Here is a 17,121-nt window from a genome sequence, read left to right on the forward strand (position 1 = left end):
GATTATAAAGTCATATCACTGAGTTACTTTATGAATGACTCCTACAGAATGAAACAAAAATGGGTACAAATGCTGCTCCCCTCCATGAAACCATCCACCAAATTCCACTAATGTAACTAAAACAAGATTCATGGTACTCTCAAAAATACACAATGTTTAATTTTAGCATTCACCAACCACAAAACAAACTGGTTACACACTGATACAGGCCTCCATTTGTCCCAAACAGCTGGATTGAACTTTACCAAGTATATTTCAACCTGAGACGAGCCCCCATTTATCATAAACTGGCTCAGGAATCTTTGAAAGCATCCTCATTACTTTCAGTACCTTTACACAGTACTCTGTAGTTCACTGTCTTGTGTACCAAACATCAAAATTCATTCCCTGAGTTACTTTATGCTTAACTACTGATTGAAACCACTTAGACAAAAGTGAAAGGGTTTGAAAACCAAACAATTGGGTACAAATACTGCTGTTCTCCATTAAACCATCCACCAAATCTCACTAAAGTAACTAACACAAGAAGCAAAAACCTTTCGTGGCATTCTCCAACCACAACACAAACCCTATTTGACTGAACAGTCCTCCATTTGTCCCAAAACAGCTACCCTACCAAACAGGTTTCAACCTCAGACGAGCCCCCACTTGTCAAAAACTGTCTCAGGAATCTTTGAAAACATTCCCACATTACTTTCAGTACTTAAAACCGCACAGTGTATTTTCGGGTCATGTGTGCCAAACGTTAAAATTCACTCCCTGAGTTACTTTATGCTTGACTCCTACAGATTGAAACAAAAATGACCACTTAGACAAAAGTGAAAGGGTTTGAAAACCAAAAAAATTGTGGACAAATACTGAACCAAATTTCACTAAAGCAAGAAGCAAAACCTTTCTGTGGTACTCTCAACCCTAACCCTAACCCTAAACCTCAATACACAATGTTAACTTTTAGCATTCACCAACCACAAAACAAACTGGTCAAACACTAAAGGCCCATCGCCCATCTGCCATAAACTAGCTCAGGAATCTTTAAAAGCTGTGTCATGTTACTTTCAGTTCCTAAAAATCTTTGCACAGTAGTGTATATTTCATGGTCTTGTGTGCCAAACATTTCAATTCATGTGAAGGTCCGTTTGATTCATGGCAGCTCTCGCCTCAAGCGCAACTTCTTCTTTTTGGCTCAGAAGTGAAAGGTGAATCAGGTCCCTGAGTTGGAAAACTGTCTCGGGTGTCCGTCGTTAAAAGGTTTTGTTTAAAGCCTTGATTACACCTCGATTTAAGGCTTAAAAACAAGATTTTACCAGCTGATAACTACAGGAAGAAAGACAGACGGAGAGTTAAAGAGCTACAGGGCGAGATGCAAAGAGGATTTCTGGCAGCTTTGACTTCTGCCTCGTTTAAATTATCATCATTACTACTACTACTACTCCTACTACTACTACTATTATTATTATTAGCATCATTATGAGTCACTGAGCAGCTCTGGCCTCACACAGCTACGCTCTTTCCTGTTGCAGGAAGTTGCAGGTTATGGTCAGACATAGAAGCTAAGAAGTTATCAAATCTCGTTAATGGAGCAATAACGTGGCTTAAATTACCGCTACACCCACACTCATCAGAAGGCCTAAAATTATAGATTGAGACTATAATGACTTGGTGAAAACATATATTCTCTTATTATTTCATGGGAGAAGCTGAAGCTTTTTGAATGGGAGACTATTAGTGCACTTTAAGACACTTCTGCATTGACTCTCAATTTTAAGCTGTAGTTACTGCTGCTTGGTAAGTAGGCATAGCTGCTCTCACAAGCTTTCAGTATCAACTTAAAGTCCGTGTAAAGTAAGAATAAATATGTGTTCTGAGTTTGACATACCACAGAAAAGTGTGTTATTAACCACCCTGCCAAATTTGAATGATTATAAAAATCGCCAAATATATGAAATTAGGCTTCAAAGTTGTGTAAAAATCAGCCTCTTTCTCTGCTCCCAAACACTGTGGGCGTGGCCACCGAATTCGCTGAAGCCCCGCCCCCTACCAAGTGTCACCTGTCAATCAAAGTCACCACCTCTACCAGAAACATGGACGCTACAGCTCTTTCTGCCACTAGCTCACCTGCTAGTTCGGCAGCGGCTAACTCAGCTAACTGGCTAATTGTAGACTGTATTGGTAGTAGTGTTAGATGTAGTAACAATAAATCGCCACTAGGCAGGTTAACCACTGAGGAGAGCGGACTCTCGGTCTTATATAGTAGGGGAGGGACCAAGGGTACGCCACTACATCATGGAATAGCCCTTTTTGGCAGGCTCATAAAATCAGTAAAAATGAGAGGGTGAGAAACAGTTCAAGGCTCAATCTCCACAATTCAGTACTGCATAGTTATCAGGCTTTTCACGTTTTCTGTAACCATTTTCCAACATGTTTAATATGTTTAGAAGTAAATCAATGAATTGACTTTACACAGACTTCAAAGGAATTATAAAAAAGATCAAAGATGTAGATGTATGTCAGCAGTTGCCCTACTTTCATGATTTCATGTCGATTTCCCGAAAACATTTATGCAAATTTAATAAATCTTAAAGGGCCACCCTGTAACACACAGTCATCAAAAACAAATGAACCACTTGTAAGCAGTGACAGTATCACCTCTCTTTCATATGCATTTAACAAAGCACAAAACTGCCTGTAGCAGCGTTTCTTGTGTTCTTGGTATCACCAACACCACTTCCTGCAGGTTTGAAACCAACTACGTAGTGGTCGGCAACTTCTAAGGCAGCCACGTCAGCATACTGTAGAGTACACTGGTTGATCATTCAACTTTATAAGTAGTAAGTTCCAGTTACACGGACAACAGATACAACATTTTAAAGCTCTGAACTCAGAATCAAACTCAGCAGATAAAACTGAAACAAAATGAACACGCTCCCAATTTTTATATACATATTTTTAGTATTTTATGTCCCAACTTTCAGTGACTACTGTGACTTCCTGTTTGGAAATTACATGGTAATTCCCCCCCCCCCCCCTCCTTAGCTGGTGGTGGTAAAATACAGAGCTGTAGGAACATCTGTTGAACTTGTAAACTCTCTGTGGGCAAAGAGTTGAATCCTTTCCCTGGTGTTTCAGAGGTTACTATGATTCATCAACATGAAAGGTCTCGATTGTTTAGTAGTGGAAGACGAATTCAGATCCTTTACTAAAGTGAAAGTAGAAAACAGCAATGAATAAATACTCAAGTATACAAGTAAAAGTCCTGTATGGAAAATCTACTTCAGTAAAAGTACATAAGTATTATGAGAGACGTAGTTAAAGTATTTCTGTACTCCTTACCGAATCTTTACTAGGCAAGACGAACACCATTTCTTCACAATATATTCCCATATATATATATATATATATATATATATATATATATATATATATATATATATATATATATATATATATATATATATATATATATATATATATATATACACACACACACACCTTTTATTATATTTGTATATCTTTATAAACCTTATATATCTTTTACAAGAGCAACCTGAGTACAGCAGATAGATAGAAACACAAACACAACCAGACATAACAAAAAGGACATACAGCATCAGAGACATCACTAAATAGATTTGAAGATGAACTTTTTTTTAATATAATTTGGTTTTATTGAGACGTTGGTGGACAGAGTCGTCTTAATGGTGTTCAGATGGGCTGAGATCTGCTGACTGTAAAGTTTATTCACATTATCAAATCATTCAGTGAACCCTGCTGTTTATGTTTCACAACAATATATTATTATATATGACATCATTAGATTATTAATAGTGAAACATCAGAGTTAGAGCAGCATGTTACTGTTGTAGCTGCTGGAGGTGGAGCTAGTTTACACTACTTTATATACAGTTAGCTAGTTTATACTACTTTATATACAGTTAGCTAGTTTATACTACTTTATATACAGTTAGCTAGTTTATACTACTTTATATACAGTTAGCTAGTTTACACTACTTTATATACAGTTAGCTAGTTTATACTACTTTATATACAGTTAGCTAGTTTAGTCTACTTTATATACAGTTAGCTAGTTTATACTACTTTATATACAGTTAGCTAGTTTATACTACTTTATATACAGTTAGCTAGTTTATACTACTTTATATACAGTTAGCTAGTTTATACTACTTTATATACAGTTAGCTAGTTTACACTACTTTATATACAGTTAGCCAGTTTACACTACTTTATATACAGTTAGCTAGTTTATACTACTTTATATACAGTTAGCTAGTTTATACTACTTTATATACAGTTAGCTAGTTTACACTACTTTATATACAGTTAGCTAGTTTATACTACTTTATATACAGTTAGCTAGTTTATACTACTTTATATACAGTTAGCTAGTTTATACTACTTTATATACAGTTAGCTAGTTTATACTACTTTATATACAGTTAGCTAGTTTACACTACTTTATATACAGTTAGCTAGTTTACACTACTTTATATACAGTTAGCTAGTTTATACTACTTTATACACAGTTAGCTAGTTTATACTACTTTATATACAGTTAGCTAGTTTATACTACTTTATATACAGTTAGCTAGTTTATACTACTTTATATACAGTTAGCTAGTTTACACTACTTTATATACAGTTAGCTAGTTTATATACAGTTAGCTAGTTTATACTACTTTATATAGTTAGCTAGTTTACACTACTTTATATACAGTTAGCTAGTTTAGTCCAGTGGTTCCCAACCTAGGGGTGGGGCCCCTCCAAAGGGTCAGCAGATAAATGTGAGGGCTGCGGAGATGATTAATGGGAGAAGAAAGAAGAAAAAACAAAGTTCTGATACACAAATGTGTTTTCAGTCTTTGTTTTTATTATCAAATATTTGATGATTTTATCTCTTTGGATGTTAAACAGTTATTTAAATGAAAGAGTATGAGAGAGTAAATGTACCTATAAATATTATTTCATCATAATTGTGGTTGAAATAATTACTTTTGATAATTGCATGTTATTATTTAAGGTTCCATTTAAAAGTATCTCTATGAGCTTCTGCCTCTGGGTATTTTTTTTTCTAATAAACTGGACCTGGTCTGACTCAAAAAAACAATTAGCAGGAACACAACTGGCCAATCACAGCGACAGGAGTTGTATCTGGGACTCCACCATGGACCATGAACATTTATAGAAATGAATGACAGCTCAACAGGGAAACACTAAGAGGGAATTTGATGCTAAACAGACTGTAAATGTGTCAGATATCACTTGATATGAATAACTCACACTGAAGCTCAATATAAGCTGATCAGAGACTTTTAAATGCATCACTTTACAATGAAAGCAACATTTGAAGGACTTAATAGTCAGTATGAACAGCAGGAATGATTTCACTGCTCACCTGCCTGCTGCTTTCAGACAGACTTAAGAAATAGTGAAGCCATCCTTTTAAAATAAAGCTCTGTGAGTTTAAATAATGTGAGCTACATGGGTTTCATTAGCTTGTAAATGCTGTGCTGTGGGTTCTCGTGTCACTAGATGACTGGCAGCATTTGGTTTTTTACGCGGTTTTACGGGAAACTAGTTCATTTGACCTAGAAAAAGTTTCCACCCCACCTCCAGGTATTATATGTTAAGAGAAAAAATGTTTCCCCCCCCCCACACGTTTTGTTGTTTCATCATGGAGTTCAAAAACTGTTGTGTGGTTTAATCACGGGCAGGTTTTGTGGCTACAAACTGAGGTCACTTGTTGATGGAAATGCCATAGTTGCAAATATGGCAGTCATGCAAATCAAACAGAAATTTAAATGACCTGTTACAGATGCAGGCTATCACATAAATGATTCACAGGTAGGATGTGGAAAGGAGATCACTAGATTCATACCATGGAAACTCCAAAATCTGGCTGAGAAATGAAGGATTCAATTGCAAAAAACTGACATTGACTCAAATAGATTCAAAATTTTGTCTGTGTTCAGTTTGAAATGTGAAGCAGACTAATGTGTGGCCTTTCATGAACTTCCTAAATTGACGGTTCTGGATGAATCAAGAGTTCACAATCTACAGTTTTTATGTGACAGTTTTGAGACAGTTTGCAAGACAGCAGCCACAAGTTTATAGATCATAAAACTTCATTATGTTTGAACAAATGTTTTAAAGATCCTGTGCTGTGTCCTCTGTGACTATACAGAATGGCCCTTTAAAACATTACCGCTCTTTATTAATAATGAACATATTAATGAGAAATGAAGGATTCAATCGCAAAAAACTGACTTTGACTCAAATAGATTAAAAATTATGTTTGTGTTCAGTTTCAAATATGAAGCCAGAGCACAAAAACACTTCCTGAGAGAGAGGTTAGACTAAGTGCAACAACAGAGTTAATATGAGTAATATACACGACAGCATTGAGCAATCTCTCCAATATGCAAGTAGTGCAATGAACCACTGGTGGAAAAAGTACTGTACCTAACCTCACACACTGTTCATATTCAGACTCTCAGTTTCCTCTCATAATTAGTCTCTATAATTTCTGCACAACAAATTATTCATGAATACGTCATCAGTCATACATCAAACAGCAAGATCAATCCTAAATGAAACTTTCAGAAAGCTGAGAGACGTACAGTATGGAGTGTTAGTCTCTGATGTTCACCCCTATAAGTTACATATCTTTTTCTTTCACTGTACTCAAAGAGAGCGTGTCATTTATGTCATGCTAACTCTACCACAGAGTGTGTCACTAATTTCTGTTGTCAGAACAAACAGAGATCGCCTCCAAAGATATCCTGTGGTTAGCCACCACGGGCTAACATAAGCACTAACAGATGTAACTTAACACATTTACTTTGAACTGAATTCTCATCGGCTACTTTTGCTTCTCTCTTCATAATGAATCCATTGTTGTTGTTCCACTTTGGTTGGTTCAGTTTTTTATTTATTTTTTTCATTTCCTTTTGTTGTGTAATTATCACACTCTCATGTCCCAGTTGTAACATTACACCTTCTTTGTTCTTCAAATGTTGAAGTTACTGGACTGATGACTTCCCACATCAATCATCAAACATCATCACTATGTCTGTGTCTATAATTGACCCTTTTTTTTTTGTTTTTGGCAGGTTCCTCAATTCATAATGCTTAGTCATCCTTAGTACAGCATTCAAAGAAGTTCTTTAGAGTGAAACTACTGCACCTGCTCACCTCTACTAAAGAGGCCATATTTCAATTAAAATCAACAAAATAGTGTAAATTACTTAAAGTAAAAACCCAGATGCTCAAAGGTCCAGTAATGTATAAGTTCCCCTTTAGCCCACATTGTTTAAACTCAGAGCTTTATTTAAAAACAGACAAACTGCAAGCCAAAATCAGATTTTTAGCCAATCTAGATTGGAACCGGATGCTCTTATGAAGTCTGAACAGTCAGAAATCACATGAAACCAGATTGAAACCACCTTTGGGAAGAAGTTTCAAATCTCATTTGGACAGATGTGTCTGAGTCTGAACAGCTCCAAACACTCATATCTGATTTGACTGTCCGTGATGTCTCTCTACGTCTCTACACTACGTCACTCAATGCGACACCAGACCCGTTTATTCCAGTTGTTGCTAGATGATATCACTGGAGGACTTATTCCAGTTGTTGTTGCTAGGTGATATCACTGGAGGACTTATTCCAGTTGTTGCTAGATGATATCACTGGAGGACTTATTCCAGTTGTTGTTGCTAGCTGATATCACTGGAGGACTTATTCCAGTTGTTGTTGCTAGGTGATATCACTGGAGGACTTATTCCAGTTGTTGTTGCTAGGTGATATCACTGGAGGACTTATTCCAGTTGTTATTGCTAGGTGATATCACTGGAGGGCTTATTCCAGTTGTTGTTGCTAGGTGACATCACTGGAGGGCTTATTCCAGTTGTTGTTGCTAGGTGATATTACTAGAGGACTTATTCCAGTTGTTGTTGCTAGGTGATATTACTAGAGGACTTATTCCAGTTGTTATTGCTAGGTGGTATCACTGGAGGACTTATTCCAGTTGTTGTTGCTAGGTGATATCACTGGAGGACTTATTCCAGTTGTTGTTGCTAGGTGATATCACTGGAGGCAACGGAGGACGTAAACATCAGTCCATGGACAGAGGACCAAACCAGATTCTTAATCTTTGGGGAGATGGCTCTGTTCAAGCGAAGCTCGAGGGTTTCTTGTTGCTGTCGCAGTTATATGACATCACACAATACGCGCTAGATGACGCCTCCGCTCCAACTATGTTGCCACAGCAACCTGTCAGATTGGTCATTAATGTGGCCCAGTCTGAACAGAGCCAAATCCGATTTGGACACTTGCTAAAAACAGTGTGGACAGTCAGGCGGATTTGAGAAGGATTCAGATCTGGATCAGATTTACAGTATGAACGCAGCCTTACAGCAGCAGTCAGGTGTCCACAGGTGAAGTTAAAAATCTGTTTTTTTCCCGTGTTAATATTAGTAAATCTCAGGGTCCAAATGGAATCAGCTGTACGGTCCTGTGTGCATTGCATTCCCTTTCCTCAGTAGACACAGGATCAATCCCTCCTTAGTGGAAATAGTCTGATTGTATCAGCGCCTAAACACAGCAGGCCCAAACAGATAAACCATCTGACACCAGTAGCCTTAAACTCAGTTCCTGGGAAGTGTTTAGAAGAGATAGTGACAAAACATCTAGATCCGTATCAGTTTGCATACCAGCCAGTGTGTTGTGAAGATCATTTTCATTGGTTTCAGCAGTGAATTTAACACCTTACAACCTCATCTGCTGGTGGGCAAACTGGTGGATCTTGGAGTGAACCTGAGGCTCATTCTATGGATTAATGATATAATGATTTTCCTTTTGATCAGACCCAACAGGTCAGATTTGATTCAGCTATGAGGGTGTGCTGTATGTGCGTGTGCGTGGGTGAAAGTTACTGAGTTGCTAGCTTGGGAAGGAAGGAAGGAAGGACATTAGTGTATCTATTTGTTTGTTTTTAATATCTGTATTCTGTATCTGCACTTTGACCACTTGAATTCCCGTCTTTAGGATAATAAAATTGACTTTGACTTTGATATGAGCAGTGAAAGAGGTTTTTCCTCTTGTTCCTCCCGTTTCCTCCTGTTCATACTGATTATTAAAAAGATCTCCAAAGTTCCGATTTGTGTATCGGAACTAATCGATTCATCTCACATTAAAACAAGATAAAGCACAAACATAATAAAACAAGATAAGTTTAGGTTTAAAGTCCGAATACAGCCACAATAAAGTAATTTACTGATATGAACACCGGTTGAAACAATGTGCAAGAGGAGTTAAAAGAAACACTATGACTAATGTGTGACCTCATCAACTTCCTAAATTGACGGAGTTCACAATCTACAGTTTTTATGAGGCAGTTTTGAGACAGCAGCAACACGTTTACAGATCATAAAACTTCATTATGTTTGAACAAATGTTTTAAAGATCCAGTTTAACTCTTCTGTTTCCTCTGTGACTATACAGAATGGTCCTTTAAAACATTACTGTGTTATACCTTCAAGACATGTTTTACATCTACACTGCTCACACAAATTAAGGGAACACTGAATCATCACACTATCACACCAAGTCAGTTAAACTTTGGGGAAATCAATCTGTCCATTTAGGAAGCGGAAGAGATTGTGATTCAAGTTTCAGCAAGTGACAACAGGTGCAATGGAGAAGCAAAAGTAAGACAACCCTAAAAAACCCAAAAAGGGAGAATGGTTATAATGCTGTGGCCACAGACAGCTGATTGACTGAATCTTATCTCTAGTTTTGCTTATTGTCCTTATCACTATTTTTAGTAGCTATACCACTTTTATCTGCAGCCAAATCAGGTTGCACAGGTTAGTCTAGCTCTTCGAGGATGATTGTGGGTTAGGGTTAGGGTTAGCACAACACTCAAGAACATGTAGAACATACGAGGAGACCGGCTGACAGGGGCGGAGAAGAGCATCAACCAAACAGCAGGGCCGATATCTGCTCCTTTCTGTGAGGTGGGACAGGAGGTATAACGTCTAGTTACTGAGTTTTTGCATTCTTGGTTATTTCCTATTTTATTTTGTAATCACCTTTGTCTCTTGCTTCAGAGAGGAAACTTCCTGTGTCTCATTATCCCACCTTCCTTTGTGTAGTTAAACTGGGTGCTCCCCTTTGTCTCTGCCAAATGGTCAAATGATCCAATATTTCAGCAACACTCAAAGATTAGAGAAAAAGTCCAAAAACTGAAAACACATTTGTGTACCAGAACTTTTTTTTTTCTTCTTTCCTCTCCCATTAATCATCTCACCAGCCCTCACATTTATCTGCTGACCCTTTGGAGGGGCCCCACCCCTAGGTTGGGAACCACTGGACTAAACTAGCTAACTGTATATAAAGTTGTGTAAGCTAGCTAACTGTATATAAAGTAATGTAAACTAGCTAACTGTATATAAAGTAGTGTAAACTAGCTAACTGTATATAAAGTAGTATAAACTAGCTAACTGTATATAAAGTAGTGTAAACTAGCTAACTGTATATAAAGTAGTATAAACTAGCTAACTGTATATAAAGTATAGTAAACTAGCTAACTGTATATAAAGTATAGTAAACTAGCTAACTGTATATAAAGTATAGTAAACTAGCTAACTGTATATAAAGTAGTGTAAACTAGCTAACTGTATATAAAGTAGTATAAACTAGCTAACTGTATATAAAGTAGTATAAACTAGCTAACTGTATATAAAGTAGTGTAAACTAGCTAACTGTATATAAAGTAGTATAAACGAGCTCCACCTCCAGCAGCTACAGTAACATGCTGCTCTAACACTGATGCTTCACTATTAATAATCTAATGATGTCATATATAATAATATATCACTACTTTTACTGTAATACTGCATACTACACCACTATAATACTGCAGTACTTTTACTGTAATACTGCATACTACATCACTATAATACTGCAGTACTTTTACTGTAATACTGCATACTACATCAAACATCACAGTGAATTATGAGGGATAAGTTAGTGGTCAGTTAGGGTTAGTATATTATTACCTCTTCATTTGTTCTCTTATTTTATCAAATTTCCAGAAAATGAATAAAAACATACACCTACACCAAAAACAAAAAGTGATTTATGAATAATCACAGTAATGTTCCACTGAAGGTGTGGGTGTTGTTGTGAGTAGTAGATTTCATCATGAGTGAAAGCATACAAACACACACGTGGAGCCACAACAAGGCTCAAACCAGGAAGCTGAGTGAAGATAAAAAAGACACACTGACACAGTTTCAGTCAGTCTGCGGTGCATCAAGGAGCACGTAACTGTCTGCTGGACTCCTGAGACAGAGAAAAAAAAAGAGTAATCTCACTTGCTTAAATTTAAACCTGTAATCACTTCTTAACAACTGATATCAAACACAATGGGTGACTTTGATCTGGCTGATGCTCTGGATGGGTAAGTGTAATCTATAATATATATCTATAATGCTCTATTTGTGCCTACATGTACAGTGTTTGTAATGCGTCCCACTGCAAATATCAAAAATAAAATTGACAAACTTTGAGATTAGGGTTTGTTTTTGTTTTTTTTAGAATAACTTTGAGCTCAGAGCACAAAGTGTGTGTGAAAGTGAAATTTTAACGCTGAGGAATGTTCGTGAGATAAAAATTTCAAGTTCCTGAAAACCTTTTTTTTTGGCAGTGGCACATCCTGAGTTCCTGTCTTTGAAAAGGGAAATGCTTCCCAATGATTTCACTTCCTCTACCTTTGTTTTGTAAACTTGGCAAAAACAAAAACAGCCTTAGAAATAGGTCTGTCAAACGATTCATTTTTCTTTCATCTCAATTAATCGCTGTATTTCAATAGTTAAATCATTATATAGTTATTAATAGTTCATAATTAATTGCATTTTCATTGCATGTTCAACATTTTTAAGTCCATATTAACAATGTAAAGCAATTCTTACCAGTGTATCTTGTTTAGAAATCAAATGAATTCAAAGAAAGTTACTTTATGAACACACTAATGAATTGTGGTTTATTTGGTAAGCGTGACTCATTTCCATTTTTGCATCAGTAGGCTACTGTACTAAATTAGTTGCGCTAGATTTCCCCCTGTCCTCCTTCACCGCAGGCTTTCAGTGTAGAGACCTGAAGTGAACCGAGAAAACAGAACGTTTTTGTCTTTTGGTGCATGCTCCGGTAAGATGCCACCAATATCAAAATCTGCTACTGACAACAACAAAGTAAATGCCAACAACGTGTGCAGACAGTGCAGCAATACGACAGCAGCAGCAGGACTCTTATCATACCAACACATGCCGATGTTGTGATGATGAATGATACAAAAATGATGTAATTTTGGGCTTGGTATGATAGGTATGATAGAGTATCTTTAGCTTTATCTTTATTATTCCCGAGGGGTAATTTAGTTTACAACCAGCAGTCAAACATCAAACACCACAACAAATAAATAAATAAATTCACCAATAAAATAATTACAGGATTGGATTTCATGAGTCATTTAAAAGGCTGATAGCAGCAGGAATGAATGACTTCTTGAACCTTCTGCGTCCTGATGATAGCAACATGAATTCATTCCTCAGTTGATGAATCGGGTATTTCGCTTTTTTCAGGCAGTGTAGTTCCCGCAATTTTGCTGCACACTTTCACGAAACTCTGCAGCCAATTTTTTTTTGTTTAAAATAAATTGACCCGTGCCAGCAGATAAAAGAGAACATCAGAAGAACAGATTCAATAAAACAGGAGTTAGACATTGCCATAAAAGTAGTCTCAAACTGCGATATACATGCGCTGATTTTTTTTTTTACACACAGCATCGATTTGAGGTGCTAACCCTAACCCTCCAACACCAGAGGGGAGATAATGGAAGGATTTCTACTTAGAATTGACAGACATCTCCTTAGTTTTTTACACAATAGTATTTAAAAAGGATGATTTGCACCAGTGGATAATCATCACACATAGGGAAATTGATTAATTACAGGACTCTGTGGATATAATTAAACTAGCATGCATCTAAATGTAAGGCGTTGTTAGTTAGACCTACTGTTCAGGGTCTAATTTGACCAATATTTGACATTTTAGAGCTGTGAAAACACTGTAAAACTTTTCATAATGTGAACCACAGTACACAAAAATGGGGGGAAAAAGCAGAATTTTAAAACTGACCTGTGTTTGTTTTAAAAAAAAATCAAAAATCAGCATTAAAATAGTGATTATTAATGTCTTTTTCCCCATAAGATCAATCAAACATTTATTACTGACCGATGGGGAATGTATGAATGTGAAGTGGTGTAGAGACTAATTATATGATCAGTATGTAAAGGGTTCAAATATTTGACATTAATCTGTTTTATATTTCAGCCCACTTATATCAGATGACACAGGAAACGAATGCGGCTGCTTTGACATGAAGGTAAGATGATTGATTGATTTTGATGTGAGGTTTCTCTGTGACTGTAAAGCAGCATTGTGTAGAATTAGTGCCATCTAGTGGTGAAGTTGCAGATTGCACTCATCTCTAGATCCGGTGTGGTTTGTCTGCTTTGGGCTATTGTGGAAACGTGGCGGTATATAAAAGGGCTCGTTTTAAGCTGACAAAATACAACACTTCTTATTTTTAGGTGATTATACGCTTATTAAAACATACTTATGAATATTATACTCCATTTTAACCAAATCTGTTCTGCTGGATGCTGCTAAATTCTCCACACTGTGTCTTTAATTCTACTCTCAGCTACATTTACTTTCGATTTCACACGTGTATTTTTACTTACAGGAAGACTAATTCAACTTCGCCTTCATAAATATGTCTAGATTGAAGCATTATTAACCCTTTAAAAAGGGGAAAATTATGCTTTTATGAATTTTCTGTATATTTTTATCCTGTTACGTTGTTGGATAGTAAACAAAGATCCAAAACTTGAGGTGAATGTTTGTCGAAATGCTTCCTGCAAGACAAGACCAAGGGCTTCAACGTGCTCTTTTGAACCGAATTCTTTGGCGGGAAAAACTGAATCAGCTTTGTGTTTAGGGGGCGATGACGGAAAATATTTTCAGGGGAGGATTCATGTGGCTTCTGTACTTTTTTCACTCTTTCAGGATCTAACGGATGAGATCGTCACACTCGATGAGGGCGTGAACCTGGTGATTTCCCAGAATCGAAGGACTCTGAAGCGTGTGGCCAATCTGGTGTTGGCCGTTAACAAATTGAAGAAGCCCCAAATTTGCAGTCGTGATCTCACTGATGAGCAGCTATGCAGTGCGATTATGGGCAGCCTGGTGGATGGTGAGTAATCACAGGATGCACAATTCCACCTAATTATAAACCGATTAAAGCTCTTCAGACTTTGCCACAACTGTCTTCTACCTTTCCGCAGAAAAAATTGTCGAGAGGGCGCACATCTCTGGCACAGGAAAGACAAGGTATACCTTCAAGCGTACCAATAGTGAGAAGCCGTTCACTCTGTGTGACGTCGACAACAAAGATCTGTGCAAAGAAGCTGAGAGTGGAGACTGGAAGCTGCAGGCCGTCACTCTGAAAGGAGGAAACTATGAACACAAAGGTACGACTATCACAAGTACACTTACAATTTTATAGCACTTTATACTCAAACTGCTCAACATTTCAGACTATTTACTTCCAACACAGCTTGAGATTACAGATCACAAAAGACATCAGCTTATAAAATGACATGTTTTTAAAGATTAAACCAGCATGTTTGGTTTACAAAGAAGACTTTAGATTGGTTTTGTGATTATTTTTTAAAAACTCTTGAATTGTTTCCCCCAAGTTTTAACAATGAGTCAAAGGGGAACTCTCCCCCTCTCTCTCTCTCTCTCCCTCTCTGTCGGTCTCTCTCTCTCTTTGTCGCTCTCTCTGTCTCTCTCCCTCTCTCATTCTCTCTTCCTTTCTCTGTGTCTGTCTCTCTCCCTCTCTCTCTCTCCCTCTCTCTCTCCCTCTCTCTCTCTCTCCCTCTCTCTCTCTCTCTCTCTTTGTCTCTCTCTCTCTTTGTCTCTCACCCTGTTTCTCTTCCTCTCTCATTCTCTCTCTCAGTTTCTAAAACCATCCTCAGTGAACATTAAATCATCCTCTTTCTTTGTTTTTTCTCTCTCGCTACAGTTAATTTCAAGCTGGCGCGATACTGCCATCCCTGCGAGGATCGCCCCAGTAAGGGTCAGACTGTTGTCTTGTCAATCATGAACAGCGACATGCACATGGCATGCTCCATGCAAGACAACAAAGCTGTCCTGACTCTAGAGGTAAGCAGGAAATGTTACACATAAAGGGGGATGATGAGGGGAAATAACCAGTCAGAGGGACTTTTGGGGGGAAACTGATGTCATTCAGGGAAATTTTTATTATATATATATATATATATAAGTATATATATATATATATATATATATATATATATATATATATATATATATATATATATATTATATATATTAACTCCTTATTGCAAGCACCAAACCAAACAAACCATTTATTAACGTTTATATACTGCTTAAATAAGAGGGACTTGAAATAAAGTGTTACCCATTTACTGAAGTATTGCACAATGTTGAGGTACTTTACTTGAGTATTTCAATTTTATTCTACTTCATATTTGGCTGCATTTCAGAAGTAAATATTGTGTTTTTTTTAAATTATGTGACTCTTCATTATGTACTTTACGTCACAGTTTTTTGTTCTTATATCTGCTTCAAAATCTTTTAACTGTTAATATACTGCTTATAAATAGGGACGTATAATAAAGCATTACCCATTTAATCAAGTATATAGTAGAATATTGAGGTACTTTACTTGAGTATTTCCATTTTAATGCAACTTAATACTTATATTCTACCATTTCAGAGGTAAATATTGTACCTATATTTCAGTTATTACACTAAAAGCATCAATCAAACTAACCAACTTATCATAACACATCTACCTGTTTCTTCTTTTAATATGCCTCCTTATCTAACAAACATTTTTCTCTTTTATCTATCTCCCGGCAGAGATGCAGTGAGACCAAAATGCAGAAAATCAGCGACGACCAGGACATGGACCGTTTCCTCTTCTACAAGAAAACCGTCGGCGTCGATGTGACCTCCTTCGAGTCGTTCAAGTGTCCCGGCTGGTTCATCAGCACCTCCTCTAACGAGTGCAAGCCTGTGGAAATGTGTCAAGTTGACACAGCCTACCGTGTCACAAGCTTCAACTTAAACTAAAAAAAAGAGTGTTTGTAGGTTTTAAGTTGCTGTGCGTAGTTTGAATGTATTTAGAGTAATGCTTAAGACACTGACAGAGCAATCAATTGTGTTTTTATTTTAAAACATATATATGTACACATCTCACCACTAGATGGCGCCAATGTCTGCAGTAATATCTACTTGGTGAGGTGAAGCCATAATTGACAGTATATTCCACTAAAAGGGTTCATTTTACTTTATATTTGTCCTATTCAGTGACTAAATGCTGTGTGACTGACCTAAAAAAAGCCAAACTCTTTTCAACACTCATCTGAACTCAGATGAACAATGTAGTAACAGGATATTCCTTCAAAGTACTACAATATTTTTTTATTTTTAAAAAAATTTAATATTTAATAATGTATTTCGATTGTCATTTGTTAAGTTGGAACAGGAATATGAAGACATTACAAGTTTAAAAGCGGTAATATGAGCTAAATATGTCAGATTCTGTGGTTGGTTTTGTTTGATGATTTTTTACACAAAGAAGATTATGATGAAGATTATTTTCCATTTTTTAAAGTAGCTTAAACATTGTTGTTAACATCTCTGACCAGCAGATCTATACGGTGTTACATTCTTATCAAAAATACCATAAGCTTCTTTTTTTAATATATATTTTATTCTTCAATGACCGTTACAGTTTGTTTTCTGATTTTGGGTTAAAAAAACAACTGTTATGCTATTTTTTTATCTTGTTATGTTTTTTCCTGTTTTCTGCTTGGCATTTGCTTTGCTGCTAAAATAAAATCATGTACTTAAAATCCACTAAACTTCTCACCTTCTCTTTGTTTTGACCTGTAGCTTTTAAAGCATGTAAGTTGCTCAGCAGC

General features: G+C 36.6%; 1 protein-coding gene and 1 pseudogene across 2 annotated transcripts in view; one reads left to right on the forward strand and one right to left on the reverse strand.

Moving 5' to 3' along the window:
• The window catches only part of purbb (purine-rich element binding protein Bb), an 80,756-nt gene that overhangs the window by 9,985 nt on the left and 53,650 nt on the right, over positions 1 to 17,121 (reverse strand). The window contains exon 2 of one of the 2 annotated variants that reach the window (XM_053340572.1): positions 3,012 to 3,025. The exons of the other annotated variant lie outside the window; for it this stretch is intronic. The gene's annotated coding sequence lies outside the window, so the exon portion shown is untranslated. Of the gene's footprint in view, positions 1 to 3,011; positions 3,026 to 17,121 lie in introns of those variants that run through there. 2 annotated transcript variants of the gene reach the window in all.
• LOC128379900 (interleukin-1 beta-like) lies at positions 11,446 to 16,285 on the forward strand (annotated as a pseudogene).

The sequence above is a fragment of the Scomber japonicus genome, chromosome 19, assembly GCF_027409825.1.
Source record: "Scomber japonicus isolate fScoJap1 chromosome 19, fScoJap1.pri, whole genome shotgun sequence".
In the NCBI taxonomy this organism is placed as follows: Eukaryota; Metazoa; Chordata; class Actinopteri; order Scombriformes; family Scombridae; genus Scomber; species Scomber japonicus.